The sequence below is a fragment of the Xenopus tropicalis genome, chromosome 3 (assembly GCF_000004195.4).
Source record: "Xenopus tropicalis strain Nigerian chromosome 3, UCB_Xtro_10.0, whole genome shotgun sequence".
Taxonomy (NCBI): Eukaryota; Metazoa; Chordata; class Amphibia; order Anura; family Pipidae; genus Xenopus; species Xenopus tropicalis.
The window spans coordinates 23086158-23106932 of NC_030679.2; the positions used below are offsets into that span (position 1 = coordinate 23086158).

Sequence of the window (20775 nt, forward strand, 5' to 3'; positions counted from 1 at the left end):
CACCGCTTACCCCATTACCTTTTGCGGCCGTCACCGCTTACCCTTTTGCGGCCGTCACCGCTTACCCCATTACCTTTTGCGGCCGTCACCGCTTACCCTTTTGCGGCCGTCACCGCTTACCCCATTACCTTTTGCGGCCGTCACCGCTTACCCTTTTGCGGCCGTCACCGCTTACCCCATTACCTTTTGCGGGCCGTCACCGCTTACCCTTTTGCGGCCGTCACCGCTTACCCCATTACCTTTTGCGGCCGTCACCGCTTACCCTTTTCTTCACCTTTTGCGGCCGTCACCGCTTACCCTTTTGCGGCCGTCACCGCTTACCCCTTTCTTCACCTTTTGCGGCCGTCACCGCTTACCCCTTTCTTCACCTTTTGCGGCCGTCACCGCTTACCCCTTTCTTCACCTTTTGCGGCCGTCACCGCTTACCCCTTTCTTCACCTTTTGCGGCCGTCACCGCTTACCCCTTTCTTCACCTTTTGCGGCCGTCACCGCTTACCCCTTTCTTCACCTTTTGCGGCCGTCACCGCTTACCCCTTTCTTCACCTTTTGCGGCCGTCACCGCTTACCCCTTTCTTCACCTTTTGCGGCCGTCACCGCTTACCCCTTTCTTCACCTTTTGCGGCCGTCACCGCTTACCCTTTTGCGGCCGTCACCGCTTACCCTTTTGCGGCCGTCACCGCTTACCCTTTTGCGGCCGTCACCGCTTACCCTTTTGCGGCCGTCACCGCTTACCCTTTTGCGGCCGTCACCGCTTACCCTTTTGCGGCCGTCACCGCTTACCCTTTTCTTTACCTTTCGCGGCCGTCACCGCTTACCCTTTTCTTTACCTTTCGCGGCCGTCACCGCTTACCCTTTTCTTTACCTTTCGCGGCCGTCACCGCTTACCCTTTTCTTTACCTTTCGCGGCCGTCACCGCTTACCCTTTTCTTTACCTTTCGCGGCCGTCACCGCTTACCCTTTTCTTTACCTTTCGCGGCCGTCACCGCTTACCCTTTTCTTCACCTTTTGCGGCCGTCACCGCTTACCCTTTTGCGGCCGTCACCGCTTACCCTTTTCTTTACCTTTCGCGGCCGTCACCGCTTACCCTTTTCTTTACCTTCTGTGGCCGTCACCGCTTACCCTTTTCTTCACCTTTCGCGGCCGTCACCGCTTACCCTTTCGCGGCCGTCACCGCTTACCCCTTTCTTCACCTTTCGCGGCCGTCACCGCTTACCCCTTTCGCGGCCGTCACCGCTTACCCTTTTCTTTACCTTTCGCGGCCGTCACCGCTTACCCTTTTGCGGCCGTCACCGCTTACCCCTTTACCTTTTGCGGCCGTCACCGCTTACCCCTTTCTTCACCTTTCGCGCCCGTCACCGCTTACCCCTTTCTTCACCTTTCGCGCCCGTCACCGCTTACCCTTTTCTTACCCTTTTGCGGCCGTCACCGCTTACCCTTTTGCGGCCGTCACCGCTTACCCCTTTCTTCACCTTTCGCGGCCGTCACCGCTTACCCCTTTCTTTACCTTCTGTGGCCGTCGCCGCTTAACCTTTTCTTCACCTTTGCGGTCGTCACCGCTTAACCTTTTGTCCTGGGGACCAGGGATTCTAAATAAAGACACAACCTTTCAGATAATCCATAGGGGTACCTTCACTGGAATTAGTACAGCGGATCATCAAAGTATGAGCCTCAACATTTACAACATATGAAGCAGCTCCCACCTCTAGCAGCTGTACCGCTCGCAACATGGATTCTCTTACTCAGAAGCATCCCCCCCAGGAGCCCTGGTACCCAGGATACACTAGAACTCCCCATACAGACCCGCTTGTAACTCTTTAATCAATGCAAAAACTGCATTAGGCAGACATTAAGTAAACTAACCTAAGTATTTATAGTTATAAAGACCATATGATAAGTATTTATGGGCTGTGCTTGTTTGTGCATTGTAAGGCAGATACAGTTATATATATATATATATATATATATATATATATGCCTCACCTGTTTCAGTGAACAGAGCCAATCACCGTCTTTTACTCATCATTTGTTCCATCTTCTGTCTTTATTTCCAGTTAACTCTGGGCTTTTGCCAAAAGGAAACCTTCAGGAAAAGAAAATGTAATGTTAGACACAGATCCCACTGTAATAGTTTACTTTTAATGACTGTAGGGTTATATAATTTCACTAGGCAGAAACCGGATTCAAAGCAAGCAGTGATTGTGTATCTCTTTTGCGGTCATTAACGCTAAACCTTTTTTTACCTTTTTGCGCCCATCACCCCTAAAAACCCTTTCTTAACCTTTTGTAGTCATCACCAGTTAACCCTTTTGCGGTCAGCACTGCTTACCCTTTTGCAATCATCACCACTTAAACCTTTTCTTACCATTTTTCGGCCACCACAGCTTAACCGTATCTTACCCTTCTGCGGCCATCACCGCTTAACCTTTTGCAGTCATCGCGTTTAACCTCATCTTAGCCTTTTACGATTATCATAGCTAAACCCTTTCTTAACCTTTTGCAATCATCAACGCTTAACCCCTTCTTAACCTTTTGCAATCATCACCGCTTACCCTTTTCCCAAGCTTTTGCGGTCATAACCGTGGACATCACTGATTACCCTTTTCTTAACCTTCTGCAGTCGTCACTGCTAACTCTTTTCTTAACCCTTAGCAATTTTCACCACGTGCCCTTTTCTTCAGCTTTAGCGATCGTCACCACTTACCCTTTTTTTAACCTTTTGCAGCCATCACAGCTTAAACCTTTTCTTACCATTTTAAAGTCATCACCGCTTAACCTTCTCTTAACCTTTCGCGGTCATCACTGCTTAACCTTTTGTAGTCATCGCGCTTAACCTTATCTCAACCTTTTGCGGTCATCACCACTAAACCCTTTCTTAACCTTTTGCAGCCATCACAGCTTAAACCTTTTCTTACCCTTTTGCAGTCATCACCACTTAACCTTATTTTAACCTTTTGTGGTCATCAGAGCTTACCCTTTTGCGGTCAGCACCGCTTAATATTTTCTTAATCTTTTGCGGTCACCACAGCTTAAACCCTTTCTTAACCATTTGCAGTCATCATCAGTTACTGTTTTGCGGTCATCACCACTAAACACTTTCATAACCTTTTGTGGTCATCACCCCTTGCCCTTTTGCAGTCATCGCGTTTAACCTCATCTTAAGCAATTATCATCGCTAAGTCCTTTCTTAACCTTTTGCAATCATCACCGCTTACCCTTTTTCCCAAGCTTTTGTGGTCATCACCGATTACCCTTTTCTTAACCTTTTGTGGTCATCACTGCTTAACCCTTTAACATTTTGCGGCCATCACCGCTAAAAGAAATGGATGATGTAATACCTAGGTATGAGATATTAAAGTGCCACTCCCAGAGCTGCACAAAGAGTTCTTAGCGTGTCCTGGCGACAAGGGATTCCAAAAAAGACACAAGCTTTCAGATAATCCATAGGGGTACCTTCACTGGAATTAGTACAGCGGATCATCAAAGTATGAGCTACAACTTTTACAACATATGAAGCAGCTCCCACCTCTAGCAGCTGTACCGCTCGCAACATGGATTCTCTTACTCAGAAGTGTCCCCCCAGGATACACTAGAACTCCCCATACTCCCCGCTCGTAACACTTTTTTCAATGCAATTGAAAAAATTCAATTAGCCTTTTGCAGTCATCACCGCTTACCCTTTTTGTACCATTTTACGGTCATCACTGCTTAACCTTTTCGTAAACTTTTGTGGCCATCACTGCTTGCCCTTTTGCCCCCCAGGATACACTAGAACTCCCCATACAGACCCGCTTGTAACACTTTAATTAATGCAAAAACTGCATTAGGCAGGCATTAAGCAAACTAACCTAAGAATTTAAAGAAAGTTATAAAGACCATATGATATAATATATTTATGGGCTGTGGTTGTTTGTGCATTGTAAGGCAGATACAGTTTATATATATATATATATATAGGCCTCATCTGTTTCAGTGAACAGAGCCAATCACCATCTTTTACTCATCATTTGTTCCATCTTCTTTATTTCCAGTTATCTCTGGGCTTTTGCCAAAAGGAAGCCTGCTGGAAAAGAAAATGTAATGTTAGACACAGATCCCACTGTAATAGTTTACTTTCAATGACTGTAGAGTTATATAATTTCACTAGGCAGAAACCTGATTCAAAGCAAGCAGTGATTGTGTATCTCTTTTGTGCTCATCACCGCTAAACCTTATCTTAACCTTTTGTGCTCATCACCGTTTACCTTTAACGGTCATCACCACTGAAATAAATGGATAGTTAAATACAGAGCTGCACAAAGAGTTCTTAGTGTGTTCTGGAGACCAGGGCTTCTAAAAAGACACAACCTTTCAGATAATCCATAGGGGTACCTTCACTGGAATTAGTACAGCGAATCATCAAAGTATGAGCCACAACATTTACAACATATGAAGCAGCTCATACCTCTAGCAGCTGTACCGCTCGCAACATGGATTCTCTTACTCAGAAGCATCCCCCCCAGGATACACTAGAACAACCCAAACAGACCCGCTTGTAACACTTAAAGCAATGGAAAAACTGCATTAGCCTTTTGCAGTCATCACCACCTACCCTTTTGCAGCCGCTTACCCTTTTCATAACCTTTTGCGGCCATCACCGCTCAACTTTTTTGTTGCCTTTTGTGGCCATCACCGCTTATTAATTTTACGGTCATCACTGCTTAACCTTTTCATAACCTTTTGCGACCATCACCGCTCAACCCCTTCATAACCTTATGCGGCCATCACCTTTATGGTTATCATCGCTTAACCTCTTTGTAACCTTTTGCAGCCATCACTGCTTACACTTTTGTGGCCATCACCGATTGACCTTTTCCTAACCTTTAGCGGGCATCACCGCTTAACCTTTTCGTAAACTTTGTGGCCATCACCGCTTACCCTTTTCGTAACCTTTAGCGGGCATCACCGCTTACCCTTTTCGTAAACTTTGTGGCCATCACCGCTTACCCTTTTCGTAACCTTTAGCGGGCATCACCACTTGCCCTTTTCGTAACCTTTAGCGGGCATCACCGCTTACCCTTTTGCGGCCATCACTGCTTACCCTTTTCGTAACCTTTAGCGGCCATCACCACTTGCCCTTTTCGTAACCTTTAGCGGCCATCACTGCTTACCCTTTTGCGGCCATCACTGCTTACCCTTTTCGTAACCTTTAGCGGGCATCACCGCTTACCCTTTTGCGGCCATCACTGCTTACCCTTTTTGTAACCTTTAGTGGCCATCACCACTTGCCCTTTTCGTAACCTTTAGCGGGCATCACCACTTGCCCTTTTCATAACCTTTGTGGCCATCACCGCTTACCCTTTTGTGGCCATCACTGCTTACCCTTTTCGTAAACTTTAGTGGCCATCACCGCTTACCCTTTTCGTAACCTTTAGCGGGCATCACCACTTGCCCTTTTCATAACCTTTGTGGCCATCACCGCTTACCCTTTTGTGGCCATCACTGCTTACCCTTTTCGTAAACTTTAGCGGCCATCACCACTTGACCTTTTTGTAACCTTTAGCGGCCATCACCGCTTGACCTTTTTGTAACCTTTAGCGGCCATCACCACTTACCCTTTTTGCAACCTTTAGCGGCCATCACCACTTACCCTTTTTGCAACCTTTAGCGGCCATCACCACTTACCCTTTTTGCAACCTTTGGCGGCCATCACCGCTTGACCTTTTTGTAACCTTTAGCGGCCATCACCACTTGCCCTTTTCATAACCTTTAACGGCCATCACCACTTACCCTTTTCGTAAACTTTGTGGCCATAACCGCTTACCCTTTTTGCAACCTTTAGTGGGCAACACCGCTTACCCTTTTCGTAACCTTTAGCGGCCATCACTGCTTACCCTTTTCGTAACCTTTAGCGGCCATCACCACTTGCCCTTTTCATAACCTTTGTGACCATCACCACTTGCCCTTTTGTGGCCATCACTGCTTACCCTTTTCGTAAACTTTAGCGGCCATCACCGCTTGACCTTTTTGTAACCTTTAGCGGCCATCACCACTTACCCTTTTTGCAACCTTTAGCGGCCATCACCACTTGCCCTTTTCGTAACCTTTAGTGGCCATCACCGCTTACCCTTTTGCGGCCATCACTGCTTACCCTTTTCGTGAACTTTGTGGCCATAACCGCTTACCCTTTTTGCAACCTTTACCGCCCATCACCCTTATGGCCATCACCGCTCAACCCCTTCATAACCTTTTATGGTCATCACCTTTACGGTCATCACCGATTAACCTTTTCCTAACCTTTTGCCACCATCCCCACTTAAAGAAATGGATGGTTAAATACCTAGGTATGAGATATTAAAGCGCCACTCATACACTGCTTAACCTTTTCGTAACCTTTTGTGGCCATCACCGCTCAACGTCTTCATAGCTTTTTGCGGCCATAACCGATTAACCTTTTGCTGCCATCATTGCTTGCCCTTTTTGTAACCTTTTACGGCCATCACCGGTTAAACTTTTCATAACCTTTTGCGGCCATCACAGCTTGCCCTTTTGCGGCCATCACCATTTGCCCCTTTTGCGGCCATCACCGCTAAACCTTTTTGTAGCCTTTTTGTAGCCTTTTGTGGCCATCACTGCTTATCCTTTTGTGGCCATCAGCACTTATTACCCTTTTGCGGCCATCACCTTTACGGTCATCACTACTTAACCTTTTCGTAACCTTTTGCGACCATCACCGCTCAACCGCTTCATAACCTTTTTGTAGCCATGACCGCTTGTCATTTTGTGCCCATCACTGCTTGCCCTTTTTGCCGCCATCACCTTTATGGTCATCACCGCTCAACTTCTTCGTAACCTTTTGTGGCCATCACCGCGTACCCTTTTCGTAACCTTTTGCGATCATCACCACTCAACCCCTTCATAACCTTTTGTGGCCATCACTGCTTGCCCATTTGTGGCCATCACCTTTACAGTCATCACCGCTCAACCTCTTCGTAACCTTTTGCAGCCATCACTGCTCAACCCCTTCATAACCTTTTATGGCCATCACCTTTACGGTCATCACCGATCAACCTTTTCCTAACCTTTTGCCACCATCCCCACTTAAAGAAATGGATGTTTAAATACCTAGGTATGAGATATTAAAGCGCCACTCATACACTGCTTAACCTTTTCGTAACCTTTAGCGGCCATCACTGCTTACCCTTTTTGTAAACTTTGTGGCCATCACCGCTTGACCTTTTGTGGCCATCACTGCTCAACCTCTTCGTAACCTTTTGTGGCCATCACAGCGTAACCTTTTCTGGCCATCACCACTTACCCTTCTGCGGCCATCACCGCTTAACCTTTTCGTAACAATTTGTGGCCATCAATGCTTACCCTTTTCGTAACCTTTTCTGGTCATCACCGCTTACACTGCTGTGGCCATCACCTTTACGGCTATCACCGCTCAAGCTATTCGTAGCCTTTTGCAGCCATCACCGCTCAACCTCTTCATAACCTTTTATGGCCATCACCTTTACGGTCATCACTGCTTAACCTTCTTGTAACCTTTTGCGCACATCACCGCTTGCCCTTTTGTGGCCATTAACTTTACGGTCATACACTGCTTAACCTTTTCGTAACCTTCTGCGGCCATCACTGCTTACCATTTTCGTAACCTTTTGCGGCCATAACCGCTTACCATTTTTGTAACCTTTTGCGGCCATCACGGCTTACACTTCTGTGGCCATCACCCTTATGGTCATCACCGCTCAAGCTATTCGTAGCCTTTTGCAGCCATCACCGCTCAACCCCTTCATAACCTTTTATGGCCATCACCTTTACGGTCATCACCGATCAACCTTTTCCTAACCTTTTGCCACCATCCCCACTTAAAGAAATGGATGGTTAAATACCTAGGTATGAGATATTAAAGCGCCACTCCCAGAGCTGCACAAAGTTCTTAGTGTGTTCTTAGTGTGTCCAGGGATTCTAAAAAAGACACAACCTTTCAGATAATCCATAGGGGTACCTTCACTGGAATTAGTACAGCGGATCATCAAAGTATGAGCCACAACATTTACAACATATGAAGCAGCTCCCACCTCTAGCAGCTGTACCGCTCGCAACATGGATTCTCTTACTCAGAAGCATCCCCCCCAGGAGCCCTGGTACCAAGAACACCCCATACAGACCTGCTTGTAACACTTTAATCAATGCAAAAACTGCATTAGGCAGGCATTAAGCAAACTAACCTAAGTATTTAAAGAAAGTTATAAAGACCATATGATAAATTATATTTATGGCCTGTGGTTGTTTGTGCATTGTAAGGCAGATATATGTATATATAGGCCTCACCTGTTTCAGTGAACAGAGCCAATCACCGTCTTTTGCTCATCATTTGTTCCATCTTCTGTCTTTATTTCCAGTTATCGGTCTCTCTTTCCTTCAGGAAAAGAAAATGTAATGTTAGACACAGATCCCACTGTAATAGTTTACTTTTAATGACTGTAGGGTTATATAATTTCACTAATCAGAAAGCTGATTCAAAGCAAGCAGTGATTGTGTATCTCTTTTGTGCTCATCACCGCTAAAACCTTTTCTTACTCTTTTGCGGTTATCACCAATTACCATTTTAAGGCCATCACCGCTTAACCCTTCCTTAACCTTGTGTGGTCATCACCACTTTTACCCTATTGTGACCATCACTGCTTAACCCTTTCTAAACTTTTGCGGTCATCACCGATGAAAAAAAAATGGATAGTTAAATACAGAGCTGCAAGATGAGTTCTAAGTGTGTCCTGGGGACCAGGGCTTCTAAAAAAGACACAACCTTTCAGATAATCCATAGGGGTACCTTCACTGGAATTAGTACAGCGGATCATCAAAGTATGAGCCACAACATTTACAACATATGAAGCAGCTCACACCTCTAGCAGCTGTACCGCTCGCAACATGGATTCCCTTACTCAGAAGCATCCCCCCCAGGAGCCCTGGTCCCCAGGATACACTAGAACTCCCCATACACATCCGCTTGTAACACTTAAAGCAATGGAAAAACTGCATTAGCCTTTTGCAGTCATCACGACCTACCCTTTTGCAGCCGCTTATCATTTTCGTAACCTTTTACGGCCATCACCGCTTAATCTTTACACAACATTTTGCAGCCATCACTGCTTACACTTCTGTGGCCATCACGATTGACCTTTTTGTAACCTTTTGCGGCCATCACCGCTCACCCTTTTCGTAAACTTTGTGGCCATCACCGCTCACCCTTTTCGCAAACTTTGCGGCCATCACCGCTCACCCTTTTCGTAAACTTTGTGGCCATCACCACTCACCCTTTTCGCAAACTTTGCGGCCATCACCGCTCACCCTTTTTGTAACCTTTTGCGGTCATCACCGCTCACCCTTTTCGTAAACTTTGCAGCCATCACCGCTCACCCTTTTTGTAACCTTTTGCGGCCATCACCGCTCACCCTTTTCGTAAACTTTGTGGCCATCACCGCTTGCCCTTTTGCGGCCATCACCGCTCACCCTTTTCGTAAACTTTGCGGCCATCACCGCTCACCCTTTTCGTAAACTTTGCGGCCATCACCGCTCACCCTTTTTGTAACCTTTTGCGGCCATCACCGCTCACCCTTTTCGTAAACTCTGTGGCCATCACCGCTTACCCTTTTCGTAAACTTTGCGGCCATCACTGCTTGACCTTTTTGTAACCTTTTGCGGCCATCACCGCTCAACCCCTTCATAACCTTTTGCGGCCATCACCTTTATGGTTATCATCTCTTAACCTATTTGTAACTTTTGCAGCCATCACTTCTTACACTTCTGTGGCCATAACCGATTGACCTTTTTGTAACCTTTTGCGGCCATCACCACTTACCCCTTTCGTAAACTTTGTGGCCATCACAGCTTACCCTTTTGCGGCCATCGCCACTTACCCATTTCGTAAACTTTGTGGCCATGACCGCTTACCCTTTTGCGGCCATCGCCACTTACCCATTTCGTAAACTTTGTGGCCATGACCGCTTACCCTTTTGCGGCCATCGCCACTTACCCTTTTCGTAAACTTTGTGGCCATGGCCGCTTACACATTTTCACAACGTTTAGCGGCCATCTCCGCTTGCCCTTTTGCGGCCATCACCGCTCAACCTCTTCGTAACCTTTTATGGCCATCACCTTTACATTCATCACCGCTTAACCATTTTGTAATCTTTTGCGGCCATCACCGCTTACCCTTTTCGTAAGCTTTTGCGGCCATCACCATTTAACCTTTTCATAACCTTTTGTGCCCATCACCGCTCAACCTCTTCATAGCCTTTTGCAGCCATCACCTTTATGTTCATCACCGCTCAACCTCTTAGTAACCTTTTGTGGCCAACACCTTTACAGTCATCACTGCTTAACCTTTTTGTAACCTTTTGGGGCTATCACCACTTGCCCTTTTGTGGTCATTACCTTTAAAGTCATCACCCCTTAACCATTTTGTAACCTTTTGCAGCCATCACTGCTTACACTTCTGTGGCCATCACCGATTGACCTTTTTGTAACCTTTTGCGGCCATCACCACTTACCCCTTTCATAAACTTTGTGGCCATCACCGCTTGCCCTTTTGCGGCCATCGCCACTTACCTTTTTCATAACCTTTATGGTCATCACCGCTCAAACTCTTCGCAACCTTTTATGGCCATCACCTTTACAGTCATCACCGCTTAACCATTTTGTAATATTTTACGGCCATCACCGCTTACCCTTTTCGTAAACTTTTACGGCCATCACCGCTTACCCTTTTCGTAAACTTTTACGGCCATCACCGCTTACCCTTTTCGTAAACTTTTACGGCCATCACCGCTTACCCTTTTCGTAAACTTTTACGGCCATCACCGCTTACCCTTTTCGTAAACTTTTACGGCCATCACCGCTCAACCTCTTCGTAGCCTTTTGCGGCCATCACCTTTATGGTCATCACTGCTTAACCTTTTTGTAACCTTTTGGGGCCATCACCACTTGCCCTTTTGTGGTCATTACCTTTACAGTCATCACCGCTTACCCTTTTTGTAACCTTTTGCAGCCACCACCGCTTAACCTTTTCATAACCTGTTGTGCCTATCACAGCTCAACCTCTTCATAGCCTTTTTGTGGCCATCACCGCTTACACTTTTCGTAACCTTTTGCGGCCATCACCGCTTACCTTTTTCGTAACCTGTTGCGGCCATCACCGCTTACCTTTTTCGTAACCTGTTGCGGCCTATCACCGCTCAACCTCTTCGTAGACTTTGGCGGCCATCACCTTTATGGTCATCACCGCTCAACCTTTTTGTAACCTTTTGGGGCCATCACCACTTGCCCTTTTGTGGCCATTACCTTTACAGTCATCACCGCTTAACCATTTTGTAACCTTTTGTGGCCATCACCTTTACAGTCATCACTACTTAACCTTTTTGTAACCTTTTGGGGCCATCACCACTTGCCCTTTTGTGGCCATTACCTTTACAGTCATCACCGCTTAACCATTTTGTAACCTTTTACGGCCATCACCGCTTACCCTTTTCGTAACCTTTTGCGGCCACCACCGCTTAACCTTTTCATAACCTTTTGTGCCTATCACCGCTCAACCTCTTCATAGCCTTTTTGTGGCCATCACCGCTTACACCTTTCGTAACCTTTTGCGGCCATCACCGCTTACCCTTTTCGTAACCTTTTGCGGCCACCACCGCTTAACCTTTCATAACCTTTTGTGCCTACCACCGCTCAACCTCTTCATAGCCTTTTTGCGGCCATCACCGCTTACACTTTTCGTAACCTTTTGCGGCCATCACCGTTTACCCTTTTCGTAACCTTTTGTGCCTATCACCGTTTACCCTTTTCGTAACCTTTTGCGGCCATCACCACTTAACCTTTTCATAAACTTTTGTGCCTATCACCGCTCAACCTCTTCCTAGCCTTTTGTGGCCATCACCTTTACGGTCATCACTGATTAACCTTTTTGTAACCTTTTGCCGCCATCCCCACTTAAAGAAATGGATGGTTAAATACCTAGGTATGAGATATTGAAGCGCCCCTCTCCCAGAGCTGCACAGAGTTCTTAGTGTGTTCTTAGTGTGTCCAGGGATTCTAAATAAAGACACAACCTTTCAGATAATCCATAGGGGTACCTTCACTGGAATTAGTACAGCGGATCATCAAAGTATGAGCTACAACATATGAAGCAGCTCACACCTCTAGCAGCTGTACCACTCGCAACATGGATTCTCTTACTCAGAAGCATCCCCGCCAGGACCCCTGGTACCAAGGATACACTAGAAATCCCCATATAGACCCACTTGTAACACTTTAATCAATACAAAAACTGCATTAGGCAGGTATTAAGCAAACTAACCTAAGTTTTTAAAGAAAGTTATAAAGACCATATGATAAATTATATTTATGGGCTGTGGTTGGTTGTGCATTGTAAGGCAGATATATGTATATATAGGCCTCACCTGTTTCAGTGAACAGAGCCAATCACCGTCTTTTGCTCATCATTTGTTCCATCTTCTGTCTTTATTTCCAGTTATCGGTCTCTCTTTCCTTCAGGAAAATAAAATGTAATGTTAGACACAGATCCCACTGTAATAGTTTACTTTTAATGACTGTAGGGTTATATAATTTCACTAATCAGAAAGCTGATTCAAAGCAAGCAGTGATTGTGTATCTCTTTTGTGCTCATCACCGCTAAACCTTTTCTTACTCTTTTGCGGTTATCACCAATTACCATTTTGCATCCATCACCGCTTAACCCTTCCTTAACCTTGTGTAGTCATCACCGCTTTTACCCTATTGTGACCATCACTGCTTAACCCTTTCTAAACTTTTGCGGTCATCACCGATGAAAAAAATATGGATAGTTAAATACAGAGCTGCACGATGAGTTCTAAGTGTGTCCTGGGGACCAGGGCTTCTAAAAAAGACACAACCTTTCAGATAATCCATAGGGGTACCTTCACTGGAATTAGTACAGCGGATCATCAAAGTATGAGCCACAACTTTTACAACATATGAAGCAGCTCCCACCTCTAGCAGCTGTACCGCTCGCAACATGGATTCTCTTACTCAGAAGCATCCCCCCCAGGAGCCCTGGTCCCCAGGATACACTAGAACAACCCATACACATCCGCTTGTAACACTTAAAGCAATGGTAAAACTGCATTAGCATTTTGCGGCCATCGCCAACTACACTTTTGCGTCCTCTTAACCTTTTCTTAACCTTTTGCGGCCATCAGCGCATCATAGTAACATAGTAAGTTAGGTTGAAAAATGACATATGTCCATCACGTTCAACCACAATGCCTGTATATAACCTGCCCGTTATTTGATCCAGAGGAAGGCAAAAAATTCCATCTGAAGCCTCACTTGCAACATGTATTCTCTTACTCTAAAGTGTCCCCCCCAGGATACACTAGAACTCCCCATACAGACCAGCTTGTAACTCTTTAATCAATGCAAAAACTGCATTAGCCTTTTGCAGTCATCACCGCTTACCCTTCTCGAAACCTTTTGCGGCCATCACCGGCACTTAACCTTTTCTTACCCATTTGCAGTCATCACCGCTTAATCTTTTCGCAAAAACTTTACAGTCATCACTGCTTACCCTTTTCGTAACCTTTTGTGGCCATTACCGCTTAACCTTACCTTACCCTTTTCGGAACCTTTTGCGGCCATCACCGCTTACCCTTTTTGTAACCTTTTCTTAACCTTTTGCAGCCATCACCACTTAACCTTTTCATAACATTTTGTGGCCATCACCGGTTAACCTTTTTGTAACCTTTTGTGGCCATCATTGCTCAACCTCTTTGTAGCCTTTTGCGGCCATAACCGTTTAACCTTTTGCAGCCATCATCGCTTGCCCTTTATGTAACCTTTTGCAGCCATCACCGGTTAACCTTTTAGTAACCTTTTGCGGCCATCACCGCTTGTCCTTTAGCAGCCATCACTGCTTGCCCTTTATGTAACCTTCTGCGGGCATCACTGCTTAACCTTTTTGTAACCTTTTGTGGCCATCACCGCTCAACGTCTTCATAGCTTTTTGCGGCCATAACCGATTAACCTTTTGCTGACATCATTGCTTGCCCTTTTTGTAACCTTTTGCGGCCATCACCGTTTGCCCTTTTGCGGCCATCACCGTTTGCCCTTTTGCGGCCATCACCGTTTGCCCCTTTTGCGGCCATCGCCGCTTGCCCTTTTGCGGCCATCGCCGCTTGCCCTTTTGCGGCCATCGCCGCCTGCCCTTTTGCGGCCACCGCCGCTTGCCCTTTTGCGGCCACCGCCGCTTGCCCTTTTGCGGCCACCGCCGCTTGCCCTTTTGCGGCCACCGCCGCTTGCCCCTTTTGCGAGCATCGCCGTTTGCCCCTTTTGCGGGCAACGCAGTTTGCCCCTTTTGCGCCCATCGCCGCCTGCCCTTTTGCGGCCATCGCCGCTTGCCCTTTTGCGACCATCGCCGCTTGCCCTTTTGCGACCATCATCATTTGCCCCTTTTGCAGCCACCACCGCTTGCCCTTTTGCAGCCATCACCACTTAACCTTTTTGTAACCTTTTGTGGCCATCACTGCTTGCCCTTTTGCGCCCATCACCGCTAAACCTTTTTGTAGCCTTTTGTGGCCATCACCGCTTATCCTTTTGTGGCCATCAGCACTTATTACCCTTTTGCGGCCATCACCTTTATGGTCATCACTACTTAACCTTTTCGTAACCTTTTGCGGCCATCATCGCTTAACCTTTTTGTAACCTTTTGCGGCCATCACCGCTTGCCCTTTTCCTTACCCTTTTGTGGTCATCACCGCTCAACCTTTTTGTAACCTTTTGCGACCATCACCGCTCAACCCCTTCATAAACTTTTTGTAGCCATGACCGCTTGTCATTTTGTGCCCATCACTGCTTGCCCTTTTTGTCGCCATCGGCTTTATGGTCATCACCGCTCAACTTCTTTGTAACCTTTTGTGGCCATCACCGCGTACCCTTTTCATAACCTTTTGCGATCATCACCACTCAACCCCTTCATGACCTTTTGTGGCCATCACTGCTTGCCCATTTGTGGCCATCACCTTTACAGACATCACCGCTCAACCTCTTCGTAACCTTTTGCGGCCATCACCGCTTAACCCTTTTGTAACCTTTTGCGGCCATCACTGCGTACCCTTTTTTGTAACCTTTTGTGGCCATCACCGCTTACCCTTTTGTGGCCATTCCTGCTGAAAGAAATGGATGGTTAAATACCTAGGTATGAGATATTAAAGCGCCCCCTCTCCCAGATCTGCACAAAGAGTTCTTAGTGTGTCCAGGCATTCTAAAAAAGACACAACCTTTCAGATAATCCATAGGGGTACCTTCACTGGAATTAGTACAGCGGATCATCAAAGTATGAGCCACAACATTTACAACATATGAAGCAGCTCACACCTGCTGTACCGCTCGCAACATGGATTCTCTTACTCAGAAGCATCCCCCCCAGGACCTCTGGTCCCCCAGAATACACTAGAAATCCCCATATAGACCCTGTTGTAACACTTTAATCAATGCAAAAACTGCATTAGGTTAGTTTGCTTAATGCCTGCCTAAGTATTTAAAGAAAGTTATAAAGACCATATGATAAATTATATTTATGGGCTGTGGTTGTTTGTGCATTGTAAGGCAGATACAGTTTATATATATCTATATATATATATATATATATATAATATATATACCTCACCTGTTTTAGTCAATCACCAGTCTTTTACTCATCATTTGTTCCATCTTCTGTCTTTATTTCCAGTTATCTCTGGGCTTTTGCCAAAAGGAAACCTTCAGGAAAACAAAATGTAATGTTAGACACAAAGCCCACTCTAATAGTTTACTTTTAATGACTGTAGAGTTATATAATTTCACTAACAGGAACCTGATTCAAAGCAAGCAAGCATTGTGTCTCTCCTCGTTTGCACATAGTGTAAGGCTAAATGATTCCTTGTCACTGCTTGAACTGTGTCCCAGTTGTTTGTACATGTGCATTAAATGCATTAGAGATCGCCCATATACATATAAGCTGTAGTTATAAAACCTGTACAAAACACATCAGCACTGTAAGGCTGTTACATATCGGGTACTGGAAAATATATATCCCAGGCCTGAATGTGTAAACATGTTTCAAGTGTGCAACTGACTTGCCATTCACACTATACCTCACATACCCCATTGTTCCTTTAGTCTGGAATGTGATTTATAGGAAACATATGGAACATCTTAGGGGTAAGAGGTGGAGGGGTTTTCCCAACAGGGTTATATATCAGTAGCAAAAGTCTCATCTCACACTTATACACACATTTACTCTCACACACACATCCCTGACACACACATGCATACATTTTTAATACTGTAAATGAATACATATACTTTGTATTGTATTAGTAACTGTCAATACTGTTTTTGACTGGCTAAACATCTGGTAATTCATATGTAGCTTCTGTAACTTATTTCAATACACAAAATATACTTTAAATATCGCCTTGGTGAGTGGTGTTTGTTGACCATAGTACTTACACAAATATATTAGAGAAATATATTTATAACAGATGGCGAGTCCACCCAAAATATAGACCTGGACACTACACATATACATACTCTGTCAGCTTCAAAGGGGGACAGAAGGGTGTAGCTGAACTGAAGCTCCCAGATGTCTATATGAGTAAAAGAACCTAGAAGTCATTTATGTAAGTATTAATAGCAGGCGCAGGAGAAATATTTTGCTTTCTGGCGAGTATGGATTCTCTTGATAATTTGGCTAGAAAAAGCAAGTTCAAGTTTAAAATCCCTCAAAGAATTATGTCTGATGCAACGATATGGTCAGATATATATATATATATAGTCAATGTGTGGAGGCAAATTTAAAGTTATTAGAAGGAATGCCATTTTATAAGATGAAGCACAAAATTAAAAATGTTATGTTAATGATGAAAATGTTTTAATATGTTGATGTGCTCAGGTAGGAAGGAAAATGATTTAGGAAAGAAATTCTGATAAGGAAAAAGTAGAATGTGACACAGTTAGCACTATCTGGCTAAGGAGATTGCTAAGTATGAACCTAGATTGTCGGAAGTAGAATCAGTTTTGCCAAGAAATAAGCAGGTTTCGGCTATTACAAAAGGACAGAGATCTAGGTTTGTTCTGGATCTCAGTGACTCAACATTAGATTATGATAGGGCAAAATTGCAGTTAAAAGTTAATAACACGCTTTTTAAAATTGTGAAAAATATTCCACATTTTAATCCAAATAAGAAGGTTTTAATGAATTTTGATCCATTTGAGTCTCATATAGAGAGATATGAAAAATAAAGCATTTAAACTTTGGGTGGCAGCACATATTTCCCAGAGGTTATCAATACCTGTGAGTGCTCCAGAAACTGATACAGATAGGAATCTAATACATGGCACAAGAAGGGACAGGCTATTATAGCTTAATTATATAATTAATGGTGAAAATATGCTTGATATAGAGGTGCTGAATAATCTCGAGACCTCTATAGATGATGACCCCTTTACATTTATGGTTGTATTTGAGCAAGCTTACAGACTGGTTATGGGTATTAGAGAAGATCAAGTTACACAGCAAATGATAAAAGCATTTGTAAGCAAGTTTAAATATCTAGATCCTGTAGCTAATATTTTTGCTTGCAGTCTTGATACTCTTCAGAAAGCAGCCTCTCCTATAGATAAGTATAGGAGACAGCTTATACAGCAGTACTCAGACCCCTCAAACATTCACATGATAAGGGAACTATGCCAATCAAATAAAGGAAATATAAGGGCATATACTTATGGCATTTGCTATTTCTGCGGCCGGGTGGGGCATTTCTTCAGGGAAATGTTATAAATGATGGAAATTATTTATAAAGAAAATTAAGGTTGATAAAGATTCTGAAATGATGCATGAGCAAGCTCAGGTCTGTGCTGTTACAATGGCAAGGGAACCTGATGCACAGAATGGCCACTCCCAGTGTCCCATGAGCAGTCCAGTCTGTTATAAAAAAAACCCCAGGACTGGGTCAAGCGAGCGGATCTTATAGTGCATGGAGACCTTTACTCATTGTTAATGAGAAAAGGAATAATCACATTATAGGATTAATGATAAAAGAAATGTTAGTACTTACTCCTTAAAGGTTTGTAAACATTGTGTAAATTAATATGATTGGGTGTACCTTTTGAGAAAACCCATTTACATGGAAATATGTAGCAATGTCAAATTGTGATTATAATGTTTTTAATTAAACTGCAGAAGCAGGAAAGTTTAATGTGCGTTAAATGTTTTATATTGTAGAATTTCTGCAAATGATAACCCCCTATTTAGACAATTAAGTCAATCAAGTTAAGTTTGTTAAAAAGTTATTTTGGCAGTTGAATCATAAACATCCAAATTGTATCTTTTTTTATTTGCAGCATACAGTGTCTCTGTATGCATTATGGGTTCTGAATATAAGCTATTTACTGTCTGTAAATGTCAGCAAATTATGTAGCCCAGATATTGTAATAGGTATCAGAGAGACAGTGAATATTTAAGGAAATAGAATGACTTCACCCAAAAGTTGTGGAGTAACATTTATTAATCTATTACTCAAAGGCATTTGCTTATGGATGCTCAAATAAAGGAAGTTTGTGTGTTGATTTTTTCAGATTTCTATATGTGCCAATACACCTTCAGATCCGCTCCCTTGGCGATGTCGGCCAAACGATCAAATTATAATGACTGATATTGGGGGACCGGTTCAACGAGCCGATGGGGTTACTGATCCAACTAGATTTTTTAACCTGCCCAATTGATATCTGCCCGATTTCAGGCCAGATATCGGTCGGGCAGGCCCGTCGGCAGTGCCCATACACGGGCCGATTAGCTGTCAAAACGGTCTAAGGGACCGATATCGGCAGCTAGAATCGGCCCGTGTATGGAGACCTTAAGGCTGGTTCAATGAATAGGTTGAGAATTATTTTTCTAGATTATTAAGATTCAGAAAGGTAGTCAGAAAGATATCCGCACTGTTTTCATGTTTAAACAAGGTTGTTGGGGGCATTGTACAAACATCTACCCAACCCAAGGGGGCACATTTACTAATCCACGAACGCTCCAAAGGCGTCCGAATGCGTTTTTTCGTAATGATCGGTATTTTTGCGACTTTTTCGTCGCCGTCACGACTTATTCATATTTTCCCCCGACTTTGTCATGTTACCGAAATTTCGGATTGAACGAAAGAACGTTCGTAGCACAACGAATGTTCTTTCGTGCGCAAATGCACGATCGAGCCCATGCAGGCATGCACTGAAGGATCAGAGTCAGAAAGGTTTTCCCGGCATTTACGATCGTTCAATACGAAAAATTCACGACGAAAAGTCGTGAAAAATACGAAAAAGTTGCGATGGCAACGGAAAAGTTCAGAAATTTTCGTTTCCAATATGAATTTTTGCCATTCGGGATTCGGCTTCGTGGATTAGTAAATGTGCCACAAGGTGTCATGTTTTTCTAGTATGTTTTATTAGAACCAGGAGAATGTTGTGCTTCCGCTGACCAATCTAAAATAGTGATATCTATGTTAGTTTGTGTAGAATGTTCTTGATTTTTCATTATCGAAATCAGGTTAACTAAGATTTCAATTTGATTTGGTTTCCCCTATAAATTAGATCCAAAATAACATAATTTATTGTACTGATCTCTAAAGGGCACACTGGTAATACTCAGGTTACACTGGGGAGTGATTTTCAGAACTGCTTAGCCATAGGTATTGTGTTCATATAATGAGCATACTTCTACAGTATAATGGGACAGATCAGCAAATCTTATTTCCTGAATATTACATTATATTTTATGTAAATTGTTTAATAAATTGAGGAAAATTATTCTAGGAAATTTTGGCATATTTGCCAATAAGGGAATTATTTTACTAATGTTTACCAAATAAATACAGAAACAAGAGAGTAAATGCATTCTAATCTATAACTGCATTAGTAAAACACAATTTTTGGTTTTTATTTAACTATAGAGTAATGGGGAAAGATGGGAAATTTGATGTGTGAGCTAGAAAGCATGAATACACTAACATCTGTTAGGGGGATTCACAGAGAGTAAAGGGTAGGCTTAGGCCCTGAGTGATATATAAGGAGATATGTAACAGTTTAAACAGATTCCTGAAGGTTTAAAAAAATGTTGGGACCTTGTAAAATTAAAGTATACCAAATTATATCTTGCTTACCGATTGCGAAATTTGCTCAGTTTTTGTGATTTTTTTTCAGATGGGTACTTCCTCTACTGAACAGACCAAGGATAATAAAGGAAATGTGTTGCCTTCTTGAAGTCCATGGATAAAGAATGCATGCAGTGTGACAATTGCCGAGGATTTTTTTTTTAAGGATTGTCTGTTATTCCTTTGTCTCATAAGGTTGTTATATGTTTGTTTGTAGTGACTAACAGGAGCATGATTGTATGGTTCCAATACAGGAAAATCCTAAATAACATTGATTAATCTGCTCTCTGACAACTACACTATACTCAATCAATTTTTATGTGTTTAAAGTTGAAATTTAAAGGTGTACATACTGAAGTCCAGCACAGGTTAATATATTGTTTTTTTTTAAATATAAATTATTAATTATAATGTACATTCTAAACCCTTCAAATTATAAATATGTTGGAAAAGTACTCTATGGGGCAGAGCGTAATACATAAAAAATCACCCACATTCTATTCATTCCTATGGGATTTTTAGAAGGTTATTTATCAATTGGAGAAAGTTAGAACTTACCATTTGATAAATACACTTCTAA

At 43.5% G+C, this 20775-nt stretch overlaps 1 long non-coding RNA gene across 5 annotated transcripts in view; it reads right to left on the reverse strand.

Moving 5' to 3' along the window:
* Positions 1-20775, reverse strand: part of LOC105946784 — a 64011-nt gene that overhangs the window by 22336 nt on the left and 20900 nt on the right. For 3 of the 5 annotated variants that reach the window (XR_004221939.1, XR_004221940.1, XR_004221936.1), the window contains 4 exons: positions 15686-15777; positions 12441-12528; positions 8314-8401; positions 1981-2080 (listed from right to left, as the gene is read on the reverse strand). This is a non-coding gene — a long non-coding RNA (uncharacterized LOC105946784). Of the gene's footprint in view, positions 1-1980; positions 2081-3987; positions 4061-8313; positions 8402-12440; positions 12529-15685; positions 15778-20775 lie in introns of all 5 variants that reach the window. The other 2 variants (XR_004221938.1, XR_004221937.1) reach the window with 2 other exon arrangements.